Source organism: Indicator indicator, chromosome 31 (assembly GCF_027791375.1).
Source record: "Indicator indicator isolate 239-I01 chromosome 31, UM_Iind_1.1, whole genome shotgun sequence".
NCBI classification, from domain to species: Eukaryota; Metazoa; Chordata; class Aves; order Piciformes; family Indicatoridae; genus Indicator; species Indicator indicator.
In genome coordinates, this window is record NC_072040.1 from 9239644 (window position 1) to 9254938 (window position 15295).

A 15295-nucleotide genomic window follows, 5' to 3' on the forward strand; every position below is an offset into this window, starting at 1 on the left:
AAGCCATGAAGATGATCAGAGGGCTGGAGAACCTCCCCTGTGGTGACAAGCTGAGAGAGCTGGGGCTGTTCAGCCTGGAGAAGACAAGGCTCCAGGGAGACCTTAGAGCATCCTTGCAGTACCTGAGGGGGCCTACAAGGAAGCTGGGGAGAGATGTTCATAAGGTGAAGGTGATAGGACAAGGAGCAATGGCTTTGAGCTGGAAGAGGGAAGATTTATGCTGCATAACAGAAAGAAAGTCTTTACAGTAAGGGTTGGGAGACTCTGGAACAGGTTGCCTGGGATGGTTGTGGATGCCCCCTCCCTGGAGGTGTTCAAAGCCAGGCTGGGTGAGTTCTTGAGCAACTTGGGCTAATAGAAGGTGTGCCTGCTCAAGACAGAGGTATTGGAAGTAGATTATCTTTGGGAGCATCTTCTTACTTGCCAAAATTTTGCCTGAAACTTCCAAAACTCTAAAAAAATCATCTCTTAGATCTCATCTCTCAGATCTCCTGAAATATCAGCAGGGAGAGAAACCTCCTCTTCCTTTCTTTTGTTCATTCATTTGTTCTTTTATTCTCAAGCTCGGAGTCATTTTTATTTCCCCAGCACAAAATCTGAAGCTTCAAACCCAGCAGCCATGAAGGTGACACTTTAAGAACGCTGGAGTAGGTGAAACTTGGAATGGTTTTGCTTGAATTGACAGTTTAATGTGCAGAACTTTCATGTGACCCAGACAGAAAAGGGAACACTAAGGTTTATTCTGACATGCTCTGTGAAGTCACTTGAAGGTTTATAAGGGGATAATTTGCCTACTGAGACACGTGTCTCCATAAAATGTTATTCAGTTGCTGCATCATTAAAAGAACCAAAGGGTACAGTGGGGGTTTTGATTCCACTGTTGTTTTTTTTTTTTCTCCAAAGTATGAACCTCTTACAATTTCTTGTGTGCTTTACTAAAGAACTGTTAAAACACTCCAGATGATGAAGTTTTCCATTAATCTCTCTACCTTTATATCTTGCTGACTCAGGAGTTGTTACAGGGTGCTCTAGATAAGTACACTTCTGAGATAGAGTCTTCAACAGGATATCTCTTTAAGGTGTGTTCTCTTTGATTATTTAGCCAGTGGCTTGGTGCTATGAGAATATTTCTTCTTTCACCTGGATACCTTCTACACTAAAGCCAGAGCATAAAGACCAGAAGGCTGCAATTTACAGTTTACAATGCCTCTAGGAGAGGGTTTTTTTTGAGATTGATATCGATTTGGGAATGCACTCCTAGAAGTTTGGCATCTTTTTACATTTCCAATACTGCCAGGCAGCTGTCTGAATAATCATCAATAATATTGAACTAGTTGTATCACCTGGCCAAGGCTAGTTTTTTTTCCTTTTTCTGTTGAAAATTGACTTTTATTTTTCATGTTTCTGGTTTACTCATTAAGAAGCCAGGATTTTTCTCTTATTAAATCAAATCCCATCACATAACTATCACAGTCTGTCAAGCATAAACCATCTTACTCATTAATTAACATTAATATTTTAGCCATTCCAAAGCTTTTTAATGCTTCACTTAAGATATGTAATCACTGGGTGGATTTAGAATACATGTAGGATATTTAAATTAATGAAGTGGCTGTGTAGTGACAAAACTCACCAGCAAATTTTTGGGGAAAAGCCATGTTTCAGCATCTATAATTACAAAGAAAATCATTCCAAGTACATTGAGATGAAAACTGATCAATACAGGCTAGAATTACATTCAGGTTATGTCACACTTTGTGTGACAAGCTCACTGGATCTTGAACTCCACGGAGTTTCGAAACAACACTGAAAGGTTAACTTCAAAGAAAAGACACTTGCAGACCTCCCAGATTATAGGAGAAAACCAAATGCCATCTCTCCATAATCTCACAGGGCAGCTACTGAATCCAAATGAAAAGCAGATATTCTGATTTAAGCAGCAGATGATTTGTGCATTCTGCAGCAGTGCAGCAACTGCTGCTGGGAAGATCTTTTGCAGTTTTGCTTCTCTGAAACAGCAGTAACGGAGCTCCAGAAACCCAAAGTCCAGTTAATATTTTGAAGTTTTCTCATTTCTTCTAAAATAAAACCAGATTCTTATAAAGCAAGACCAGAGGAAGAACAAACTCACACAGCAGAGTCCCTGCTGGAGGGATCTTAACTGGGGATGTGGAAGTCCCCTCAGAGCATCATACTCACATGCAGTCTCCCATTTTCAGTGTGCTGTGGACTGTTTATCCATTGGTACTACTTTCTCCCTTCTGTTCTTGTTGGTTCTGCTGATGACAGGCAAAGAAGGAGCATTTTCATGAGGATTATCCATTCTCTAGTGAACCATCACACCAAACAACTCTAACATCCCAGGTACATGAGAAGTTTGAGAGATAGAGAGGATCTCTCTTTCTAATAGAAAGAGATCAAGAGAGGTGATTCTTCCCCTTTATTCTGCTCTTTGGAGACCCCATCTTGAATACTGTTTCCAGTTCTGGTGTCCCCACCATAAGAGGGGCATAGATCTGTTGGAATAATTCCAGAGGAGGGCTACAAAGATGATCCAGGGGCTGGAACACCTCTGCTACAAGGATAAACTAAGGGAACTGGGATCATTCACCCTGGAGAAGAGAAGACTCCAGAGGCACCTTATAACTGCCTTCCAATACTTTAAAGGAACCTACAGGAAGGACTTTTTACAAGAGTGCCCACCAATAAGACAAAGGGAAATGGATTGAAATTGAAGGAGAATAGGTTTAGATTGGATCTTAGGAAGAAATTCTTAATTAAGAGGGTGGCAAGACTCTGGAGTGGATGGTCAAGAGAAGCTGTGGATGTCCCCTCCCTGGAGATGTTGAAGGCCAGGTTGGATGGGGTCTTGACCCTAGTCTAGTTGAGAGGAATCCCTGCACAGGGCAGGGAGGTTGGATGAGATGATCTCAAAAGGGTCTTCCAGCCTGAGCCATTCCATGATTAAAACATCCATTAAGACTAAAGACTATGCTGGGCAGCCCAGAGAGAATCCTAGACACAAGGGATCAATATGTAGGACAGTAGTGGAAACTCACTCTTAGGTCATCCCTGTAGAGTTTTTATATCTATATTTTATATATATATAAAATAAATAAATAAATGAATATATATAAAAATACATATTTTTATATATAAATATATATTTTTATATATAAAAATATATTTTTTATATATATATATATATATAAAATATATGCAAGGAAGATAAAAAGCATTAAAAGTTGAGCAAAGACATGTCTTTAAACTGAAGTATACAAAAATCTACCACTGATTCACAGGATGTGCTATTTCTGCCAGGAATGAAAACGATGTTTGTGATTTCAGTTGAACTATTCTTACTTCCACCAGCTGCACATCAGGTTCAGGAGATGTGAAAGTGCCATTATTAGCCATGGGATTTACATATGACACATTTTTGTTATTACTCATCACTGATGCATAGACCCTTTTCCTTTTCTGCTGCCATGGTATTTGAAAAGATGGAAAAATTTAAAGAAGTGGTCATTTTACTGCAGTGTTAGTCCTTTTTCTCTTTCTTCTCTGACAGAATATTGAGTAATTGCCTTCTTTCCTGCAAGTTTTTCTAAACTCTGCTGTCTGTGAAACATCAAGTTACATCCACAGAAAGGATAGTCAAAGAGAGGCAAAAATAAGGCCCTGGATGACAATAGCTTGATGTGTGTTTTATTAAAAAAAAAAAAAAATCAGTGTACACCACACACATACAAAATAAGAATCAAACATACAAAAAATAACATAGGAGGGGGAAAAAAATGCTGTTGACAGGTGACTGGAGAAAATAACTTGGAGGAAGGCTTTAAGCCCTGAGGATTTATTTGTACCTGCCGGGTTAGAGATGGCCAAAGAGCAGGAATAATGATCAGACAGACAAATACATGGCACAAATAAGCCTGTGCCATTGCTCCTGGCAACTCTTCATTATTTAAAACACTGCTGCTTTGAAGAGAAGCAAAATGCTTGAGACCTGCTCTTTATATAAAGGCAACGGAAGGCTCCAGTTAAAGATCGAGTATCCTGAGAGATCTTTGAAGGTAAAAGGCAGTCTTCCAGAAACATCTCTTGTGATAGGTGTTTGGAAACAGGATGTGATTTGTTTGAAGTAAATTAAAAGTGTTCAAAAAAAAAAAAAAAAAAAACCAACCTATCTACAGCAGTCTACAAGGGGTTGTAGGCATCCAGGTATTTGGTGCCATTTACTGAACAGAACCATCCCACTTCAATGTAGGCATGATTCACACACTCATCAGGAAGGTCCACCTCAAATGAGGAGGAACTTCTTCACTATGAGGGTCCCAGAGCACTGGAACAGGTTCCCCTGAGAGGTTGTGGAGTCTCCTTCTCTGGAGACTTTCCAGACCCATCTGGATGCGTTCCTGTGCGACCTGTGCTGGATTCCATGCTCCTGCTCTGGCAGGGGGGTTGGACTCAATGATCTCCAGAGGTCCCTTCCAGTCCCTAACATCTTGTGATCCTGTGATCAGGCCAAGTTTATTCAAAGGAGAGAAATAGAATCATAGAATTGTTTTAGTTAGAAAAGACCTTTAAGATCATTGAGCCCAACCATTTTCTAATATTTATGTCTCTATCTCTCTATCTATCTCTCTATTTCTCTATCTATCCTTTTGTCTATCTATCTCTCTATCTATCTATCTGCCTATCATCAATCCATCTGTCTGTATATCTATCTATCTGTCTGTATATCTATCTGTCTGTATATCTATCTATCTGTATATCTATTTATCTATCTATCTGTATATCTATCTATCTATCTATCTATCTATCTATCTATCTATCTATCTATCTATCTATCTATCTATCTGTCTCTCTCTCTCTCTCTCTCTAGTTACCTATCTCTCACTATATAAATAAGCCACTAAGTGCTGCACTTGGTTGGAACCAAGGGGAATGTCATACATGGAAGCTTTTCATCATATGCACCACAGCATGAATCAGAAGCAAGAGGGACAGTCTGGATTCTGAGGGACTGCATGTGACCCTTCACATGCTCTAAAAATTCTCTTTGAATGTCCCAGAGGCCCAAGTTTAACTAGCCTGTTCACTCAGGGTTTAAAGAGGTTTTTTTAGCAGCATTGAGCTGCTAGTCACTTATTTTCCACCATGAAAAGAATGCACAGGGAGCTATTAGATTTGTTTAATCTTTTATTTCTGGCTACTCTGCATTTATTTCAATTCAACATGCATGCTTAAAGAACAAGGAGATTCCCAAATACAAGAAGGGAGTTTCATGTGAAGAAATGGGGCAACAACATTTGCTACCACCTTCTTTTTCTTACTCCTTTTAACTTTTGAATGACCATATGGTAACTCAACAGACATCTGGTTGTGGTGTGGCACAGCCCAGCAGGCATTTGGGAGGCAAGTTCTTCTCTGTTTTAGACAGCAGTCACTCACACAGGTTGCTTTTAGTCCCTTTTGTTTGTTTTGCTTGGTTGGTGTCACACTAACACTTGAATGTCAAATAACACAAGCAGAGCCAAAGTCTCAGGATTGCACTGACACTTCTAGTACACAGAATGCCAGGTTGGAAGGCACCCCAAGGATCATCTGGTCCAAGCTTTTCTAGGTAATGATGTAGTTTACATGAGCTGGCCCAGCACCCTGTTGAGTCTTAAAGCTGTCTAATGGAAGGGATTCTACTACTTCCTTTGGGAGATGATTCCAATCTCTGACTGTTCTCATGGAGAACAATTTTCTTCTGCAGTCCAATAGGAATGCCCCCAGCAGCAACCAGTCCCCATCACCCCTTGTCTTTTCCATGGGACTCCCTGCAAAAAGGGAATCTCCATTCTTCTGGAAGCCACCCTTTATGTATTGGTCTGTGGTAATAAGATATCCCTTAAGCCTTCACTTCTCCAGGATGAGCAAGCCCAGTTCTCTCAGCCTTTTCTCACAGAGGGCTTACAGTCCTCTGATCATTTTGATGTCTTTTTCTCTGGACATTTTCCAGCCTGTCTGCATCTTTTTTTGTGCAGCAGGGATCAACACTGTACCAGCTGCTCCCTCCAAATGCTACATGACTGCACTGCTGTCCATATGGTTTATTGAGACCCTTCATTCTAAAGAATAACAGAAAAAACTATAAATAGATTTTTTTTTTTTCCCCAATTCCATGTCATGCTTAATAATGCATGCCAATTACACTGGCACCTCCAGGCAAGTGCATAGACAGAATTCAGGTTAGCAAGAAAAGCAGGCCTGTGGCTCCCACAACAACATTCCCTTCCAATTTCTTGGCTCAGAATAAGTCACTAACAGCACACTTCCACCCCAGACTTATCATTGGGATGCCCTGCAACACCACAGTAGACCAGAAAGCCAACCAGAGTCTGGGTTGCATCAAGAGAAGCATAGCCAGCAGGTCTAGGGAGTGATTCTCCCCCTCTACTCTGCTCTGGTGAGACCCCACCTGGAGTACTGCATCCAGTTCTGGAGCCTCTGTTACAGAAAGGATCTGGACATGCTGGAAGGTGTCCAGAGAAGGGCCACAAGGATGAGCAGAGGGCTGGAGCTGCTCTGATATGGAGGCAGACTGAGAGAGTTGGGGTTGTGCAGTCTGGAGGAGAGAAGGCTCCAAGGAGACCTTCTTGTGGCCTTCCAGTATCTGAAGGGGGCTGCAAGAAAGCTGGGGAGGGACTTTTTAAGGTGTCAGATAACGATAGGACTGGGGGGAATGGAGCAAACGTAGAAATGGGTAGATTCAGATTGGTTGTTAGGAAGAAAATCTTCACCATGGGAATGGTGAGAGACTGGCACAGGTTGCCCAGGGAGGTGGTGGAAACCTCATCCCTGGAGGTGTTTAAGGCCAGGCTGGATGTGGCTGTGAGCAACCTGATGCAGTGTGAGGTGTCCCTGCCCATGGCAGGGGGGTTGGAACTGGCTGATCCTTGAGGTCCCTTCCAACCCTAACAATTCTTTGGTTCTATGGTTCTATTACATGCAACTATCAGTACTTTTCTCTTCCCCTCCAATGAATGTCTATTCAAAACTCATTTCTTCCAGGTGACAGCAAATTTACAGACACAAAAAACTTGTGCAGCTCTCTCCTGGTCTTTGTAGGCTCCAGTTTTAAGTGAATGAAAGCAGTTCTGCATGGTTTGAAGTCTGTAGGACTTCTCCCAGCTGCAAAGAAAGAAGCTTTTGTTGCTGAGGTGACAGCAAACAGACAAAACCAATATTCAAGAGATAAAATACCAGCAGAACCTCAAATGGGTCAAATAGTGGGATTATTTTCATTATTTGGAGCTAAGAATTGTGTTACTCAAATTAGTCATGCCTAGGATTTTTAACTGCAGTTCATCTCTGGTCCCAGTCTCGTGTGGATGTTGGTGAAAGCATCACTGTTAGCACATGGTCTAAAGGTTTCTTTGCAGTGAAGAAAAAAATAAAGTCAGGTAGCATTATTTTCCCTCCTTTAAAAACAAATACTTTTACCTTCTCTTTAATTATGTCTAGCAGTGGCCACTTTCATCCTCAAACAAGCCCCATGCTTTCAAGATCAGTTTTGCATGAGGTCTACAGGCAATTCTGATGAAGGGTTTGAAGACTCCTGAAAATGAACAAAACATTACTTGCCCCTAGGGTAGTTATCACAGTTCTCTCATCCAGTGCTGATGCTAAAGAATTAAGCCTATTATCATACAGGAATGACTTCTGAGTGGCTGCAGCTGAAGTAGAAGAACAAAGGGTTCTGAATTTCACAAATTTCATCTGGGATTTTAGCAGGTCAAAGGCAGGGAGGGAGAGATGGTGGAATGGCACAGATCAGTTGTGTAAATAAGTGAGCATAGCAGGTTACTTGTTTCCAAATTGCCTCTCTCTGGGAGAAGAAGTCAGGGTAATGTTTGCAGTGGAAGCATTTTTGCTGAAACCTCTTCCCATCCATCAATCTTTTCCTCAGCAATATAGGGAGTTTGCTTTTATGAGCTTCAAAATCTATTTTATTGTTGTAAAATGCAGAAGCAGGGATTACTTAGGGTTTATTTTCATTTTATTTCACGTGTGGGTTGTTGGTTTGGTTTTGGTTTGTTTTTTTTTCTTTTTTAAAGAACCAAACTCTTCAGCTTTCCTTTGCCTTGTGATTGCTTAACTTAACAGAGGTCACGAGGACAAACTGAGATGTAGAAAAGGAAATGTATCCAGTTGTGAGGATCCAGGCACTGCTGTGCAGTTGCATGATCTCACCATCCACAATCTTATCCTTTCCCACAGCCCTTCACAGACTTTGCCACTTCCTCCTGCTGTCCTTGTCAAGAAGGGTGTAAGAAGCAGGCAGGAGCTCTGTACACAATCATCCCACAAAGCACAGCCAGCATCTCCAGTACCACACACAGAATCACAGCATCACAGAATCAATAGGGTTGGAAAAGACCTCAAAGATCATCGAGTCCAACCTGTCACCCAAGACCTCATGACTACTAAACCATGGCACCAAGTGCCACATCCAATCCCCTCTTGAACACCTCCAGGGATGGGGACTCCACCACCTCCCTGGGCAGCACATTCCAATGGCCAACCACTCTCTCTGTGAAGAACTTTCTCCTCATCTCCAGGCTAAACTTCCCCTGGTGCAGCTTGAGACTGTGTCCTCTTGTTCTGCTGCTGATTGCCTGGGAGAAGAGCCCAACCCCCTCCTGGCTACAACCTCCCTTCAGGTAGTTGTAGACAGCAATGAGGTCACCTCTGAGCTCCCTTTTTTCCAGGCTAAACAATCCTAGCTCCTTCACAGAACAAGGAGGATTCTTCCCTTCTGCCCCACTTGTCCTTCTGCCAGTTAGTTATTAAGCTAAAAACAATTAGTGAAGCAATAAGTACAGTGGGGGGGAACTGGGATCAGATTATTGGTGTGCATTTGGAAAACTTAAGAGGTATAAAAGGAATGAAAGCAGAAGAAAAGCCATGAAACAAGAGGAGTTTGGCTGACTTCTGAAGCCAGATGCAGCCCTACTACAGTATCATTGACTTTTCTGTTCACAGAATCATAGAACACATTGGGCTGGAAGGGATCCTCAGAGTTTATCTTTCCCAGCCCCTCTGAAGTCATCAGGGATGTCTCCTTCTAGATCAGGTTGCTCAGGGCCACAACAAGTTTGAGCTTGAATGTCTTCAGGGATGGCTTCCACCACCATTCTGGGCAACCTGTTCCAGTATTTCTTCACCCTCACTGTGAAGAACATCCTCCTAATTCATAGAATGTTTGGGTTGGAAGGGACCTTGAAGATCATCTAGTTCCAGTTTCAACACTCCTGCCATGGGCAGGGACACCTTCCACTAGAGCAGGTTGCTCAAGGCTTTATCCAAACTAGCCTTGAATGTTTCCAGGGAGGGGACATTCATAAACATCCTGGGCAACCTGTTCCAGTGTCTCACCACCATCACTGTAAAGAATTTCTTCCTTATCTCCAGCCTAAATCTGCCTTCTTCCAGCTTAAATCCATTCCCCCCCTTGTCTTATCACTACAAACCCTTGTATAAATTCCCTCCCTAGCTTTCTTGTAGCCCCCTTCAGGTACTTGAAGGCTACTCTAATGTCTCCCTGGAGCCTTCTCTTCTCCAGGCTGAATGGCCCCAACTGTCTCAGCCTGTCCCCATAGGGGAGATGCTCCAGCTCTGACCCTCCAGCCTCCTCTGAATCCTCTCCAACAGTTCCAAGTCCTTCTTATGTTGTGGGCCCCAGAACTGGATGCAGTGCTTCAGGTGGGGTCTCAGGAGAGCAGAGTAGAGGGGGAGAATCACCTCTTTCATCCTGCAGGTCAGCTGAAACCTATCCTACTCTTGTTTAAAACCAATCATGTTACCCTAGAGTTAATATGGTCTGAAGAGAGATTAGTCTTCCAGGAGAAAATGACACCTTCTCATCAGCCCCTATTTTGCTTTCTGGATAGCTGGCTATATCCTGACAGCATGGAACAGGACATGAAACAAAAGGAAAAAGAGCAATTACCAGCCAAGGTGGATGTAATTAGGCCTAAATCAATGTGATAGAAATTAAGTGCCTCATTTTTATAAGATAGGAAACTGTGCAAGACATAAACAAATTACAGAGTTTTCTTTTTTACTTTTTTTTTTTTTTTTACAGTAATAGAGGCTCCTTGGAAAGCAAACAAACAGCTAGCACTAGGAAGGTTTATGTCACAGCACTAATTAAAATACCAGCCAAGAAAGTGAAAAACACCTTGGATTTAACAAGAGCAATAAAAACATTTTTAAAAGAACATATGGACAAGCCTTCTGACAAAATGCTTAGATTATTGCAGGAAAGGAAGTAAAAAGAAAAAAAAAAGAGTAATAAATATGTGTGTGCAGAAGAAGGAAAATATATCCTAAATGAAAGTTTAGAATTGAGAAGAAGGTTGCCAGGATGGTTTCAGCAAATGCAAGAATTGAGAAGCCCTTTAAGCATTTGACCTCCTCCTAGTCACGGTCTTGGAAACACTCTCATGGCTCCAGTACAGACCATTAATGAGCCAAATTCTCCACCTTTACTAACTGCATCTGCAGCTGTCAGCCTGTGACTTTTCCAGGGAACAGAGGAGGCAAAAACATTCACAAATCTCAGCAGAGCTAAAACAGTAGAAGCCTTCAATATGCATCTGTCAGCTGGAGTGGAACATGGGAGGTGCAGATGAATCCTCCCCTCTCCAGCTGTGCTAGAGAGGTGCTGCTCTCCAGCAGGACAGCCACAGCTAACTGGTAGGGTAGAAGGCAAGTTAACCTCTTCCACCACCTCAGCTGCTTGCAAGGATTAACTTGAAGAGCTAAGGTGGCATAAAAGTGATTAAACACTCATCCATTTAAAGCCAAAGTCCCCCAAATTCTTATGAGGCTAAATCTTAGCCAAGCCTTTAACATTGCAAAGAAAAGAAAAGGGGGGAGAAAAAAAAAAAAGAAAAGGAAAGTGTCAGAAAGAAATTCATTTCTTTTGATGGTCAGGAAATTCAGGAAAAGGCATGATTTTATTAATGAACTGCTTTTGTTACTTGAATTGATTTGCTGAACATCTTTAAAGCCTTTTATTGTACTTTTGAAATTGGGCTGCTGGTCTGTGTTGTCTCATTGTGACTGCCCAGAGGAGTCAGTCAGTGTTAGCTTTGGCTGGATGGCCATACAAGAAAGTCTTTATTTTTATTCACAAATACCAAGTTTCTTGATTTAGTTCCCTCAATACTTCTTATTTTTGGGGGAGGAACTGCTGCAAAATCCATTTGGTGAATATTCCTGTACAGTGGACACTGGGGGGAAAAAAAGTGGTTCAAATTACATTCGTGTCTGTGTGTGTGGAGTCACTCTCCTAGCTGTAATCATAAAGTAAAATAAAATAAATTAAATAAATAAAATAAAATAAAATAATAAAATAAAATAATAAAATAAAATAAAATAAAATAAAATAAAATAAAATAAAATAAAATAAAATAAAATTCAATTTAAAAAAGCCAGCAATTTTGAATAGCTGGATTCCAAATCACATAAATACTGAGAAACAACAAATGCTGGAAATTAATTTACTCTGGAGAGGGAGTAACCCATCATATTTGGAGCACCATCTCATTTTTTTTTTTTAATCATAGAAGCAGTAGCTATTAACTAATGTTAGTTCTGCATTTGTAAGATGAATATGTTATTTCCAAAATAGGATTCTGTTAGAAAACAGAGTAAAAATGATGAAGTGTAAGATACACTAATTAGGGAATTATTTCTCCTTGATATATTGATCATAAACCACTTAACAAGCTGGGCAAGAATAAATGCAAAAAAAAAAAAATGGTGAATTAAATAGGGATGATCAGGTACATGAGAAATAAATGCTCAGAGAATGTTTTTATACATGCACTACCTGAACAACATTTTTGATTATTCAAGGGAGGAGGCAAAGGCTGATGTCATTAGGCTCAGAAAAGAAACTTCTTAATTGGGGAGGAGATTTATTAGAAGGAAAGAACAGAAATAACTAACTGAGGCTTTCACTAGAGCCACTAGAACTTCCTGAAGCTTTATTTTGCATTCCCCAGTTACAGAGGAAAACTGCCTGCACCATTCCCCAGATCCAAAGTGTTTGCATCCAATCTTGTGTCAGGTTTTCCCCTTCCTTCTCTCCTTCCAAATTCCTTCTTTTCTTCCTTCCAAATTCCTACCTGCCTTCCAAATTCCTTCCTTCCATGTTCCTTCCTTTCTTCCTTCCAAATTCCTACCCTCCTTCCTTCCAAGTTCCTTCCTTCAGAGTTCCTTCTGAGATCCTTCTGAGTTCCTTCCTTCCGAGTTCCTTCCTTCCAAGTTCCTTCCTTTTGAGTTCCTTCTGAGTTCCTTCCTTCCGAGTTCCTTCCAAGTTCCTTCCTTCTGAGTTCCTTCCTTCCTTTCTTCCCCTGCTCTTTTGTTTCTATCTTTACCCATTCCCCACCTCTGCGGTCACCAACATAGATTCACCTAAACTGAGACAAACATTTTAAGCTTTAGTTTTAACTGCTAACTTTGACCATCAGATTTGTTTTACTATTCTTTAATCAGAGTAAGGCTGAACGAAACAGAATATAAGAAATGAGAGGCAATGAGCAACATTTAAATTCTTTTCCTGCATGTCAGAACTTAGTTTGTTCCTGGTTCTTTTGTTAGCACTTCAGCTGTAGAAGAGAACAAAACCCAAGGTGCCTTATGTACAGTTTCATAGCTACATTCTGAGTGTTTCCTCAGCCAGAAATGTGGGAGTTTTCCCTACTTCTAGCCTGATTTGTGCTGCTGTTATCATGTCTTTAAACTCAGTGAAGACAAAGGCAGGGATATCCTCATAATGTGATGTGACAGCAGCCCACTCTGCAGAACTTCCCAGCTTTCAAGCCCAGACTCCTGGCCAAGGGGACAAGGCTGCAGTACAGATCTATGGCCACCACTTCCAGAACTTCTAGGTTCCCTGCCTGAATGCAGACCAAGGTCAAGACAACCTTTTTAGTCTTTTAATGATTATTATTTAACTATTCTTTTTTTTTGTAGGCTAATTAGGCTGGAAGGCAGCCATAAGTATCATTTGGGTCAACCCTCATCATTCAAAGAATGGCAAATATCCCATTCCATTGTTTTCATTAATAATACCTGGTTTAGACCTCAGCTTTTAAGGACTGTAACTACTATCAGTTTTATACAATTAGTTGGGTAAGTAGATTGAAGGGAAGGAGAAGACTGAATTGAAACAAGAAAGAGTAATGGAAGTAAATAACAGAAAATCAGAAGCTGCTATGAATTCTTGTTTCTCCTAAAATATTTGCTTCCTAATGAAAACTTGCAGCTATTCCAAGGTATTTTGGGGTCTGAGTTTGCATTTCCCTTCAGAGGGGCCCTGGCCACATTCTTGTAATTTAACCACTAAAACTTCTACATCAGGAAGAGGCCAGAGGCAAAGTTGTTCTGAGTTTTACACTGTCCCAGCATTGTGTTTTATTACTGCAGCCCCTAGGCTGCAAGAGATATCAAAGTCAGCTTTCCAAATCTATTTTTACAATAATTCAAGCTGGCTGAATGCTTTTTTCCCCTCTTTTTTACAATTTCTCTCTGTACCATATTAAATATATGAAGCCAGTTATATGTGAAAATGTAAAGTGTCCTGAGTTAATGACAAAAATAATAAAAACAAAGACCACACGTACATGTGAGGAGCCCAAGCTTGGTGTTATTCCTTGCATTGCACAGCATCATAGAATCATTTTGGTTGAAAAAGACCTTTAAGGTCATTGAGTCCAACCATTACCTAACGCTGCAGGGCTTTGTCCTGTGCAGCTGAATGTAAATACAGAGATTTATTCAACTTGTTCAGAAATATTTTTGTAACTGTTTATTGTGTTCCTGTATTAGTTTGGGGGGTGCAACGGTTCCCATGCCTCAGCTTTACTCAAAGTAGATGTAAATACTAAATAAAATGATTGCTAAGGCTATTGCTTTTTTTTTTTCACTGAATGGCTGTTATAATCAGCAAAGTGATGCTGTAGAAATGATACCTCAGTGTTTCACATTTATTCTCCCTCAGTGACTTCTTTATCAAACGTGCTCATTTTGCAAGTCAAAACAAGATTCCTCTCACTGCCAGGGCTGCAACAACTCCACCTGTTACTTGGAAAGCACAGAACATCCTTCTCCTTTCTTTTTCAGTGACAAAGATTTTAAAATAAAACCATACCCACCCATCTGGGTGATGGTGCAGGAGGTAAAATGCAAAGCTTTGGGATTCTACTTTGCAGTGTTGGTGGAAAATACATATTTTTAGTTATGGGTAGGAAAATGAGACAAAACCTGAGGCAAGTACTCGGTCTGCCAGTTTGTGATTGTCCTTCTGCTGGAAGGCAATTCCCATTTTCTGAGGACAATGCCATTTTTCTGGTTGCCTTGACTGCAACAGCAGACCCCGTTGGGTGGGAAGCACAGGCATTAATGGAGCAGTGATTCTGAGTAAGTGCAGCGATGTTTGAGATAACTGAAAATATATTAAACAGTTATCAGTCAGCATCTCTGGTGAGCTGAGTGAGAGCTCACCTCTGGGTCTGGTTCAGAGGATGTGTCCTTCCTTTCAGTGACTCACTGGAAAAGTGGCATATTAGAAAAATGAAATAGTGTTAGAAAAGGACTAAGGCAAGTTTTGTAGACAGGAGTCAGGTCTTTGGTCCACCACAGTTATACCACTGGAACAAACCAAGACCGTCCAAGACTCTTATGGTATAGTTTCTAGCAAACCAATCAGACTCTGAGGATTCTATTTAGTCCTCAGTGTTATTTAACTGCTAGAGAGGATCCAATGGAGGCCACAGAGATGATAAGAGGACTGGAGCATCTTTCTTATGAGGACAGTCTGAGATGCCTGGGGCCATTTAGCCTGCAGAAGAGTAGACTGAGAGGATATCTGAACAAAGCTCATCAATAGCTACAAGGTGGAGGTCATGAGGATGGGGTTGGGCTCTATCCATTGGTGGCCAATGAAAGGACAAAGTGTAGTGTGTACAAACTAGAACACAGGAGGTTTCACTTGAACTAAAGGAGAGGATTCTTTCCTGTGAAGGTACCAGAGCCCTGGAGCAGGCTACCCATAGAGGTTGTGGAGTGTCCTTCTCTAGAGACTTTCAAAACCTTCCTAGACATTGCAATCCTAGGCAGACTGCTGTGGGTGACCCTGCTCTAGCAGCATGGTTGGACTTAATGATCTCCAGAGGTTCCTTCCAACCCTTACCATTCTGTGATTCTGTGATTTGTGGTATTAGCT